This window comes from Balearica regulorum, chromosome 4 (assembly GCF_011004875.1).
Source record: "Balearica regulorum gibbericeps isolate bBalReg1 chromosome 4, bBalReg1.pri, whole genome shotgun sequence".
Taxonomy (NCBI): domain Eukaryota; kingdom Metazoa; phylum Chordata; class Aves; order Gruiformes; family Gruidae; genus Balearica; species Balearica regulorum.
The window spans coordinates 11361372-11374462 of record NC_046187.1 but is presented as its reverse complement, the minus strand read 5'-3'; the positions used below and the strand labels follow the sequence as shown (position 1 = coordinate 11374462).

The following is a 13091-nucleotide window of genomic DNA, read 5'->3' as shown; positions in this document are numbered from 1 at the left end:
AATCTTTGGACGAAAAAGAAGAAATGATAGATTCTGAATTTGACATTTTTTTTCTCTAAAAATCAATGCAATCTGGTTTTCTTCACACCATAGAAGAGGCAGTTAGCTTAGTACTGATCGTATTTCTGTTAGCATTATGCCAGTGTCAATGAAGATATTCTTCTGTTACTGTGGAACCAGTGAGAAGAAAATTAGGCCAATTTCTGCACACAGACGGCAATGAACGAACCATTTGGGAATACCACATCTAAATTTAATAAATCTATGCCACATATGGCTCTGCAATTCAGACTGATCTCATGTAAGTTGTATGTCTAAATGACATCAGGATTTGACCTACTCATTCTAGATTTGGGGAAAAAAAAAAAAAAAGTCACTTCAGGCTTGTGACGGCAAACTCTGAAACAACAAGAGTTTGAACTGGTTTCATGGTTGTGTTATTTCCAAAACACCTTCTCCCCTCTGCCAAGTATTGTAGGAGCATAATCCTTCGGTATGGGGCTTGTATATTTACAGATGAAAATCTATATCTGTATGTAGGAGGGAAGAAAGGAAGCAAAACCAAGAACGGTGTAAAAGAAACTAGAGTTTTATTACCTAATGCAGCCTTAGGGTCTTGAATAAAAACTCTGAGAGGTGTGAGAAACTATGACACAATTCTAGGCAGATGCTAGATGACCTTTTTTATATAATGATTTTTAAGGCTCACGTCACCTCGGAGTTAACCTCTGCATTAGATGATCTAACCCAGACAAGTTATTTAGGCTCCATTATAGTCAACAGAGGAAGATACGTGCTTGGAGAAGGCAGATTCATCTTCGCCACATTAGAGCACAGAAAAATGTGGTCACAGCAGCAGTGAAGCAGAAGAGGAGGATACAATCCTAACAGGAAAGGGAGATAACCAGCCACAGGAAGAATGCACAGAAAATGGTTGCATTATGATAATGGTGTTATATCGATTTTACAGCATCCTGCAAAGGAATCTTAGCAAGATTTTGAGGAGAAGGTTGTCATATGTGTTCCCCCTCCAACATCAATTTTATCATTAGGTTTGAAAGGTAACTTCACATGAAATAGTAAACGTCATCTTTGTATAATTCTGAGCATAATGGCAATACAAAATGTGCTGCAAAATTAATGTAGATGTAATGAAATCACTGAAGAAAGTCTCTCTTGTGGTATATCAGGACAATTTCAGAGGTGTCGGTTGGCTTACATAGGCAAGGCTAGGCACAATTTAGCCTGACTACTTCAGTTTATCAGTATTAATGTCTACAGAGCACTGTTTATTGTGGGGATTAGTTGTTGTCTCATTTCACCTCGTGTTCTGAATAATAAATGGTTATGCATGTTGCCTTCAATATAATTCATCATACAAATTCTATATAATTTAGTTATTAAGATAAGATAATATGTGACAATATTTATGTAACAGTATCCTCCCAATCACTCAACTGCTTCTAAATGCTAAGGGCCAATTAGATGATTTTTGCCTCTGAGATCTGGTAATCATTTGTTGACAGATATTAAATGATTCATCTAAATACATTCAACTGTTTTCTCCCATAAAGGAAATATTATTTTCCTTTTCTTTCTTTTTTAAAATGAATGTAGCAGTTAATTAAAGCTCAAGAAGTTTACAGTACCCAACATTTCAATTGCACTACACTTCACTTCAAAACTATGAGCACTTAATTTATAGTGCACTTTTTAAATTAATTGCAAGCCCTACCAGCAATGTAGTATTATCCTCCGTTAGGAGAAGATTTTGCTATCCAGCTGCTTTGTGGTGCAGCCACCTCTGCACTCTGGCCTACCAAGAAGCACATTCATCAGAGAAAAGACCTTGCAAGTCACTTACTGTGGCAAATGGCTTTTATTGACAATAGTGTAGCATCTCCGTAGGTTAAGTTTGCTCCTTTCCCTGCAACTAGCAGCACAGAATTCCTAAAACTGGAGTAGGCGTTGTAGCTGAAGAAAAAAAAAGTGGCGGCCTGTGTCACCCCTTCCAGTTTCAGGGCCACCAATAACTAACGTGACTAATAGAAACTCTTGGGCCCCTCTGACAAAATGTGAACAAGGAACAGAAAGGACACGGGAGAACAAAGTTCATCTCTGCAGTGTCTACTCTATGGTCCGTCTGCCTCTGAATACTGTACCACACTGCTCAGCACCACTCCTGAATTTCATGAGCTGTTAAAAGACATTTCCTCCCACACCTACCTAGTGGCTTGGTAGTCTCCAAAATTTAACTGAAACTGGTGAGTTCCTATTTCATCTATATAAAAGGATACAAAGAATCATTTTAACAAAACCTCAACTGATTGCAACTTTATGAATTGCATCCATCGTAATCCAAGGCAGAGATTTGACCTTGCAGTATTATACCCAGTTAGGTTTGAGACTGAGATGGAAATAAATAGGCAAAAAGTGTGCATAAATCTGCTACAGTCGTTACTTTGAAGTCTGTATTTATTACAAGCTCATAGGCTAACTACATTATCATAGTTACTTTTGCATAGGCTTAAGTTATGTATAATACAGTGTGGTACTTTATAGCTTTCCTGCTAAGCCAATGACGAGGCATCTTGCGAGACTATCTGGATATCCCAGAGAGTCCACAATTTTTTTACTTCCTGATAGAGAACAGAACAGCAACATCATGAACTTTCCAATAAAATAATCCAGTCCTTCTAGTGCCAGATGCTGATGAGCTGAGTTTGGGGCTGCCGTTAACTTCAGTTAACAGACGATGTGGTTTGACAGTGAGCCAATCACGTAACCTACCTGACGTCATGCCAGAGCTCCCACCGGCTTCTCAGCTCTGCGTTTGACATATGCCGCCTTTCCACTGGCAATTGTGAGATAACTCCTCGATTCGGAGTGAGAAAACTATGAGTCACTTGCAACTCTTTGGATACATCCTCTGACAAAGTGCATGTAACAAGTAGTGCCTGATTGTTAATTACGGCTAGAAAGCATAATGTGGCATTTAATAACCCAGGACAAAGAACCTTCCTTTTCCAAAATGATGCATTTTTGAGAGTCTTCTTTCTTTTTCATACAATCAGAAGGAGTTAAAATATATTACCACAGCACTATGGCAACTTAAGAGGGATTGAAGGAGCAATTGTAAATGATGTTATTCTCAGTGATTCAAGTTTTGTGTGTGGTTTTTTTCAAACTACTACTATTTCAAGAATCAAGCAACAATACAGCACAGGTTAAAAGACCCACAAAATTCTATCTTTCAGATAGATTTTGTCGCATTGCTGATATCCATTTTTTTATCATCTAAGTATTTTTCAATCAATAGATTCATATACATACACATATGTATGAATGAAATATATATCTATATGTATGACTGTTGTCCTAGTTTAAATCAAGTTTTCTGTTTGCTATATGTGTTTTTTCTCTTCCTCCCAGAAGTGACTTAGTAAAAAAAAAAAAAGGCAACGTACAACATTCTTGTCTTGTGTGATTTTTCCTATGTTTAGTTTTAATATTATAGAGTCACTTTTCAAACTTAGGTATGTTTATTATGTTCAGTATTTTTCGCTTCTTGCTATATGTACCAGATCTGTCCTTCACTGTCATCATCTGGCTTACTGCTTTATATTGTTGTAAAGCTAACTGCAAGGGAAACTTTTCCTAGGTTTTGTTTTGTTTTTTTAAAAAAGACAGAAAAAACCCAGGCCCTTTCTTGCAAATATAAACATATCATATTTTGTTTTCAATTTGCATCGACACCCACAGAGAAACTGGAGGTGAATTTAAGTCATCACCAGCCTTTTGCACATTTTTACTGGCGCATTTAACTTTCTCTGTTTAGCCACAGCTATTTGAGATGCCTCCCACATTCACCGTGGAATGCATACTGTTAACTAACTTCTTGTTTAAATGAAGGGCTATGCTGACAATTAAATGTAGGATCGTGCATGCTTCAGTGCCGTACCTTATTATAATCAACGTGAGTAGAAGCAGAGTGCTGAAATTATGGGTTTTAGTCTGCATCTGCATGGCATTATTATGCTTATCAAGGTGAAAATGTCGACGCTGAAGAATGTAATTGTGTACCTTAAGCTGCAGCGATAGTTAAACTGAGCTCCTGCCTCCACTATTAATGCATCAGAGTGCTACTCTTAAGAGGCACTATAACTCTTTATGTAGGCAGAACTTTCAATTCATGAATTTATTTCCTTTCCTTTTTTTTTTTTTAAAGACTTTCAGAGATAAGGTTTTTCTGTTTGGATATTAATTCAATATAGATTTTTCTGATGCATTTTTTCCTTTTTAACAAAGTCAGGGACCAGAAAGAATAGTGTACGTTTGTATATAGCTCCGCTGCCCTCCAGGAGGTCAAGTGTGAAATGAGTTGAGAGACACATTGACAGTCCATGCGTGAGCTGAAACAACTCAAGCTAGTTATCAGTAATTTGGATCTGTGGCTGTAGTCCGGGCTCTTATTATATAAAATAAAATAAAGTAATAAAATAATTCAGTGAATTGTCTATGTTTAGTAGATTAGCATTTTCATCTGAACATTGTCTTCTAGAAATTATGCATGTTTTATTTGTTGATTTTAATGTTTAGTCATCTTGAACATTTTGGTTTGTTATTCATTTATATTGCAAAACAAATGCAATTTTCTTAATACAATATATTACTTTGTTGGGTTTCATATACGTGCTTTGCTTGTAAGTCAGTCACTTGTAAGTTATCCGTATGGATGGGTATACCACTTCTCTTTACACAAAGAGGGAGGGAATGTTTTCCCTTCCAGAGTCACAGTGATTCTCTTGAGCTACTTAGACTGTGCTGAACCCATAGCATTGGGCCAACATGTATGCCAAAATCCAGCCCCGTGCCTGCACATTAGTATTTCTCAAATGATAATACAGCAAATTCTCTAAGTCTTCCTTTTGTGGTTTTGTTTTTGTTTTTTTTTTTACCTCCCCTCCACGATTTCCCTATTCAATTGGTTTTTGGCAAGAAAAAAAAGAAATTACACAGGCTTCAGTATTACATGAATCATTATTTTAAACTGATTTACTTAGTTCTAAACCAGTATTTTGCTACTTTCCATCTGATTTTTGCCATGAAGGCCACACAAGTGTCTAAGGATTACATACATGATGAAAATTAGCTTTTCTACTCCTTAGTGTAAAAGGAAGAAATTACCTAGGGAAGTTTCAGTATTTATGAATCATTTGGTGATTTCCTTAAAGATAAAATTAATCTTAGCTACAAAGAGAGAACATTTCACTTGCTTTTGTTTGAACATTTGGTAACCTAATTGAAAGAGCAGACCACTTGTACTTTTGAGAAGCTTTAATGAACTAACTGCAGCAGTGAAGGAGGACACAGCTACACATTAAGCACAGGCAGAGTTCAGGAAAATTAACGCTTCTAGATTTACTCCTATATAATTTGTGGAAGTTACTTATATCACTCAACATAATTAAGAAAAATTCTTTTGCCTTTGAAGCACTGAACCTTGGCATGCTTTTCAGTTGCCAAGAGCCAAATTTCTGCTCATCCATATATGACTAGAGCATGGTGAAAGAATTAATGCACTATCTGTTTTTATCTTATGGCTATCTCTGATCGTAGTTTTAGATCACAGTGATTAGTGAAGGGCTCCCTGCCTCTGGATGAGAAAGCAGTTGAAGTCCATCGATGGTTAAAGGCAACTCACCGAGTCTTTCGTAGTGGACTACTGGGATCTGGACTGACACAAATTACAGGTGATGGCATGTTCATTCTGCAGGGAGAAGACAACTTATAAGGCTAAGCAAGAGGGTCAGAGTTCTATTAAATGGCATAGCATTAAACGTCATAAAAATATATTCACTGTCGTTTAGCAGAAAAGGTATATTATGGGACTGGGAGGCTTGGAACATTAATGGATCAGTCTGAGAATCACAGTTTTCTTAATAATAAATATAAAAGTTGCAGATGTCGAGTTTGTTTCTAATCTTGCTTGCATCGATATAAACCTAGAATGGCTCTGTGAAACTGATGAAGTAAAACTAATAAGAATCAGTATTTTAAAATGAGACAGTCAGCCACTTTTTACAGATTACTGTCAGAGCTGCATATCTCCACTGATTTTATTACAGTTATGTATCAAGATCAGACTTTTAAATCGTTCTAAAATCAAACCTCCTGTTGCAATGACAGGTAAGTCCTTTCTATTACATACGTTGAAATCTATATGAAGGGCCATTATCAATTCTGCAGTTGTAAAGTACAGCCTGTGTTCCTGCCTTTCCCTCCCTTATTCCCCACGCAGAGTTCTCTATGCAGGCCAATATTCCTGATCTCCAGGAGCAATGAGCCCTTTGAGATGGAATCACAGACTGGTTCAGGCTGGAAGGAACCTCTGGAGACCACCTAGTCCACCCCTCTCCCCGCTGAGGCATGGTCACTACGTCCAGATGGCTTTTGAACACCTCCAAGGACGGAGACTCCGCCACCTCTTCAGGCAACCTCTCCCTGCTGGTGTAGCGCAGAGTGAAGCAGCTCAATGTCATGTAGCTGGAGCGAAGGTTTGTGCTGTACATGCCTGCGAGTTGAGTGGGAAGGAGAGAGAGGGGAATAGGCTGTGACATGACATTGCTTTGAAGCTCCTAGCAAGTGCAAATAAGGCTCATACTAAATAAGTCCCTGCTAGGGAGCTGTCTATTTTTATTTGTAGTGTTTAGCTTGCAACCAAAAATCTGTTTTGGTTCAATTCGTGCAGCATTCAGAAAAGCATCAAAATGACAATTTACTTCTGGTTCAAGAAAAATAATGGTTTGCATGTTTATCATTTCAGCTTGTTTGGTTTGATTACAGAAAGCCATGATTTTAAAATATTGAGCTTATCTCTGCCAAAGGATCAGACCTCATAATTTTTTATCTAAACCCGACATTTTCCTAGTGCTTGTAACCCCTCTCTGCCCTTCCTGTTTCTCTTTCGATAATATACTGCTGACAAGCCACGTTTGATTGTCTTGTGAAGGCGAGAAGATCAAATACATACAGAGTATTAACAAAAAAGAAAGAATGTCCTTAGGGAAAAAAATGTTGCAGAACACGAATTCAATTGTACTGCTGGAAAGAGTTGTCAGTCACTGTGAAAAATCAGTTCAGAGGCCTCCTGCCACGGGGGGGGAGCGGGACCCCCGGCATCCATATGGGAGCTCTTTCGGGAGGACTTTGCTCACCCTTGTCAGTCACGAGCTGGGCTGAGGGAGGCGCAAGGGAAAGGAGGGGTGCTGCTTCCAACCACTGCCATGATGGCTACTCTGCCTTTGTCTCTTTCTCACAAGCGGAGGGTAAAAAAACCCTTCTCCAGCATGTTGCGTTACCCAGAACCAAAGCCCTTTTTCTTCCCCAATAGCGCTATCTGTTTCTTGCTTGTTTATTCTTTTTCTCTTTTTTTTTCATTGTAATGTTTTTTCTTCCCCCAGTGAGTGCTGCTCTGTGGAGAATGAAACAAACCGAGATGAACAGTTAGCCCTCTGGAATTAGGGCCACTTGAGTGATGGTTGGGAAAGCAGGCAGGGGACTTCCCTTACACCATGTTTGGCCTCAGCAGTGATTCCCACAGACTCTGTTAATGCCTGTGTGATTGCACCACACACGGGACCCGAGTGTGTGGCCACTTGCCATCCTGGGTCAGGCTGGTAGCACTGCTCAGCGTGCTCAGATAGCCAGAGAACAAAGGCTGACTTGCATCTTAATGGCCTTTAATGTGTGGAAACATGTTATATGAAAGCCCATGTTGAAGTTTAAGAACCGACTGAGTAGCAATAATTTTGCCATGGAATTTTGCTTTAAAATTCCTTTGTACGGATTCTATAAACGTTTGCATTTACTGTTCTACACAACTACATACAGAAAAATATTTCAAAGAATTTTCTGTCTAAAGCCGATCCTTGACTGATATTTGTGATTTTGGTGTCTCTCCTTAGTCTTGTCCATGCCAGTTTACGTTACAAAAATATTAATTTGCTGCTAGCCTCACAGCAGGTCCTCTTCTATCCTCATACTCCAGCCAGAACTCAAGACATAAAAAACAGAACAAAACAAAGGAAACAGGGAATCAGAGAAATAGAATGAAAGTAAAAGTTTTCTTGAGACAAAGAACAAGAAAAAGAGGTCAATAGTCTTGGATTATTCACAAAGGGTCAGAAAAACTCAGGTTCGTTTAGTACAGTATATAAGTGGTCTGTTTATTCTGATAAATGCTTTATATGTATATCAAATGAAATATTCAGAGAGCTTAGGAAGAAAACTCTATAGCCTCAAACATTTATCTTGAATGTGTAGGAAAAGAAACCTTTAGAAGTTAATGTTTGTGCCACTTTGTCTGCACCAGTAAATCTTGAGTAAGAACTTACTATTCATTTTCATCATGAATTAATGTACATACGTATTAAAAATACACACGCGTGCACGCGCACATGCACACACACACACACACACACAAACACATATTGAACCTTCATGTTTCCAAGCTGAATAATGCAGCAACTTATTTTAATATGAATGAAACTGCGACTCATGCTTGACTTGAGCTTAATTTGAAACAAAAATTCTCTGGCACGGTGAGTGGACTGTAACTTCCCAGCTGCTGTCTTGACCCAGTTGACAGGTAAATCAGGTACAGCTTTGTTCCTCCAAGGTTATCCATTCCAGGGGTAAGTTTTCTGTTTGGTATGCAGGCTTGCAAAACTACCCTTTGAAGATGAGGAGTTGTCTTGCTGTCACTAGATCTGAAGATTCCTTTAAACTGTGATGAAGTTTAGGTAAAAGAGTTCTAATCACTAAAGAAATCCTTTAAAGCATTGATGTTTTCAGCTGTTAGATCACCTTGTAAAAGCAGCAATGGAGAATTAAAACGTCCAGTTATGTCTAAAACTTTGGCTATGCACACAGGCCTCAATGTGACAAAAAAAGGAATCAAATATTGGACTTCTACCTGTTCTTGTGTCAGTCACTGTAAAAAACCTCTAGTGCTAATTTACTTCAGCTTACAACCTAATCCATTACTGATAGAGCAAAGCAAAGTCAGAAAACAAAACATTTGATTATGCATAAGTTTCTTATTAGAATAGAATAATCCAGCCAGAAATACTCAGAGATAGTAAATATTTGCAAGTTTGGATAATACGCTTGCCATCATAATTGGCAGAATTAATCTTGCTGAGTATTCACTTCACAGTTCAAAATTATCCCTTCTCACAGGCAAGTCTCATATAGACAGAGCCCCTTCCTTTTCAGATTTGAACTGACGAGTAGCTGATGTAAAATACAATTTCACTGCAGGTTAATTTAAAATTTATTAGAAAAGAAGGTGAGGTTTTAGCTGGAAAAAACCCACACTGCTTTTCAATCCTCTTTTCTGGAACTATGCTTATTTGTTACATATCCTCAATAAATATGATAATAACATTATATTGTTAGCATCTTAACAGACATTTCATTTTTTTGCAACCCTCTAATGTAGAAATCCCCGAATTTGTTTAGCACACTTGGTATCTGATCCAGGAGGAATTTTTAAAATCATTTCACAAGGTGTGAATCTAACCATTTCTGTATTTTCATAGCTCATTCAAGTTTGCTTTATCTTATGCTGCCATTTGCACCTCTGTAAAGTAAGCATTAAACCTGAAGTGGAATGCCAGCACTTTAGGTTTTCTGTGGGCACTGCAATTCACAGAGACACGCAAAAGCCAGATGTTTTAGTCTGGTCAAATATCTTATGAACTATTGTGCTTGTTCAACAAAACACCCTTCAAATAATGGCAGAGAAGTATGAGTGATGATAAAACAGAGGCTGCAGTTTTATTGCATTTACCAGGGGCTGTTTCAGATGTGTTCCAGCAACTTGAGTTTGTTGCATTATGAGACAACAGTTGAATAAACCAAGATTATGCTCTATAGAACAGTAAAGTAAAAACTTGGGAATCAACAATGACTTCAATTTAAACTATAGCACTGCTGATATAGTTCAGCATTTCTGAATTCTGTTCATTCGGGAAATAATTCTGCATTAATTTGGCTGACCTCCCCAGAGAGCTGGTATTAGAGCAGGAGGACTTGCATGTGTAGTGCGGTGAACAGCATTCTAGTAAGCTTCCTTCGGTGATGATAGTCTAAAGCATGAGCATGGTTCTAGGCAAAAGATGTAATTATTCCATTTCCAAAGCCAGGGAACTGTGGATTACATCATCTGCTTTACTGATGGAGTGCAAAGTCGCTTAGTAACCACAAAAGTCAGATATGGTCATCTATTCCACATGATTTACAATGAAGGAAGTACTTAAGTGAATGCTGTATGAAGACAAGCCCTTATTCAATTTAGGTGAAAGCTTTACAAATATTTTTAAAATACTAGTATGAGGAAATACTACTTTTCACTTTTTTTCAGGAACTTCTAAACAATATATTGACTATTAAAACCTGTTTATATTCCATACCAAGCTTCAAGAAGCAAGGTGCAAGGAGCAGCTTGCTTACCCTTCAGTACCAGCTTCAATTAATCCATTTAACCATCCAGTGAAATACAGCAGGAACACTTCCTAAGTCAATTACAAGAGATGATAGATGGTTTAGGAAATATTGTCTCTCAGCTGAGGTGCTGTGACAGATTGCATGAGGGTGGTTTACTCCTTCATAGCCGCACAGCAGGAGGATGCATACGTAGTTGCATGACGAGACTCCTGCTCCAGCTGCTCAGTTTTGTCACTTTCTGAATACTGCTGGCTATATTAAGTACGTGTTAAGATACTTTATACATGGACACAATCCATACCATTGTAAAACTGCATTTTTATGGCTTCCTAACATGTCGTCATTCCCAGTGCTGAGGTTTTATGATCATCCTAAACTGACATAATGGTAGGCATTTGCTTAGAGTCTTGCCTTCTCCTCTCCCCTGTCCTCTGGTATGTGTGCCCATGCCTGTGCTTTGCCACCATCAGTAGTTGCGTTTCTTCATCTTAAGCTTAATGCTTAGACTGAAAATATATGTTTTTTCCCCAGACATGCAGATCAGGTCCATCTCCCCATGTAATTCCACCTGTGCAGCTGTGGGCATAGAGAAGGATGAAGAAGCAAGTGTCAGGAGCAGAAACAGGGGACTGGGAATGCCCTGCTGTACATCAGCCTGTGTCTCGATGATCATTGCACCGCAGCTCAGGACACCAGAGGTAAAGCTACTATCTCTACTATCTCTCTAAAACGATCTGCTTTTCACTGGCAAAGAAATAAAATGTTTATAGTGCAAAAAGCTTAGAATTTCATTTCAAAGTATAATTAACTAAGCAATTCACAACAACTGTTTTGTTTTTCTGTACTCAACACTCAGTAATTACCACTTTTAAAAATAATGGTTCCTTAATGGGAGCTCCTGACAGCAAAAGTACAGGGGAACTAACATATGGAGTTGTCATCAGGCTTACTGATTTCCCCGGCATAACATACAGCATGGACTTAGGTGATCATGAAGGTGAGCTGCAAAGCAGCCTACACATAAATGAGAACAAGCATAGCCTGGAAAACTACTGGGAAGAGCTTATAATACTATACCATGAGTGGGATTTACCAGAAAAGGACTATTTTGCATGTGTAAATATGTTATGTGCTAAAATAAAGACAGAAAATAACATTGAGGAAAGAAGGAAAAACAAAAGAAGGAGGAAGATGTGATAATATGAAAGAAACTCAACAGAATAAAGGAAGGGAAGAAAATGAAATGGCAAAGTAAGAAGCAGGAAAAAAAAAGTGATGGGTTGCAACTCTGTGGTATCATGTAATGGAATAAAAATGGAAAGAAAAGGGAATTTTAAAAGCCTGAAATTAAAACCAATCCATAAATTTACTTTTTATTTGAGATGCAAATGATTGCTTAAGCCTAGTTTTGTAGTAGAAGTTGCTATGCGAAAGCCAATTTCCTTTGTAATTTTGTTGACTTCTATTTTTTAAATTATTTTGGATTTCTGTAATAGTATTTAAATATTATTTAAATATTTATCATGTGTATCTAAAATCAACCAAAAGAGATAATGACTAAGAACTCCTTAAATTTTCTGACATTTTACAGTGCACGTAATGCAGAGGCTTTGTAGAATGCAGATAAATTTCCTTGACCTATTGCTCAAATCTGAATAAACATATAATTATGGGCTTTAAAATGTGTTTTTTATTTATAGTGGGACATTAGGACCCAATGTGGTAGGCTTAAAGTAGCACATTAGAAAATCTTTCTGCTGGTAGACAATTAGAGCTATTGGGGGGGTCACTGTGGGTTAACAATTTATTCCTGAAATGAATGGGAGTTTTGTCATTGATTAAACAGGATCAGTAAAGTACATTTTTCTTTTTCTTTTTTTTCAATAGTGCTTCTGAACAGCACATTGTATTCACAGAAATCTCAATCTTACTGGAAATCTAGGGCTGGAACAGTAAAGCCAAGAAACAGGTATGCTTACACTGTGAGCTGGTATTTCTGTGCCCAGAAGTACTGTCTTCATATGGATGACAGCAATCCGGTTGATGACTGAGGATTCGCCACATCTTTTGCCTAGTATAAACACATGGGTGAATTCAGTGAAAGAAAGTAAATCAGAAAACATCAAATTCCTCCAGGCTCAGGTACCAGCAGAAAGCACATTCTGCATTTCCACTTCCAAACATGGAATCAAACACACCTAAATCACTTCAAATAGCCAACGTGCAATGGCATCCATTTCCACGCTGTCCGTGAGGGTAAGCATGTGCACATAACATTCACTAAATAACTTTGAGCCATATATTAATTAGTAGAGAGCTGCTATTTTATGAATCATAAAGAAGGATTAGTTAGTTTGGGAAAACTAAGCATTAGTTCATTACCATTTATAACTATTTATTGGGCACAAGTAGTATAATTTCATTGGGTCTTGTTTTTCTAACATCTTACAACCCCCTGAAATTGCAACCAGAAATAGTAGATGATAAGAATATATTTGCACTAAAACTGTGAAATTACAATCCAGTTTGAATTTTAAAAGCTATCTTGTTGTCTACTTTTAAATTTTTATGATTCTAAC

General features: G+C 37.7%; 1 long non-coding RNA gene across 1 annotated transcript; it reads left to right on the top strand.

Moving 5' to 3' along the window:
- The first annotated feature begins 5653 nt into the window (after nt 1-5653).
- Nucleotides 5654-12726, top strand: LOC142601539 (uncharacterized). Its single transcript, XR_012835060.1, has 5 exons — nt 5654-5753; nt 6129-6189; nt 6302-6557; nt 11044-11210; nt 12400-12726. It is a non-coding gene; the product is annotated as an uncharacterized LOC142601539 (long non-coding RNA).
- Nucleotides 12727-13091: the final 365 nt, after the last annotated feature.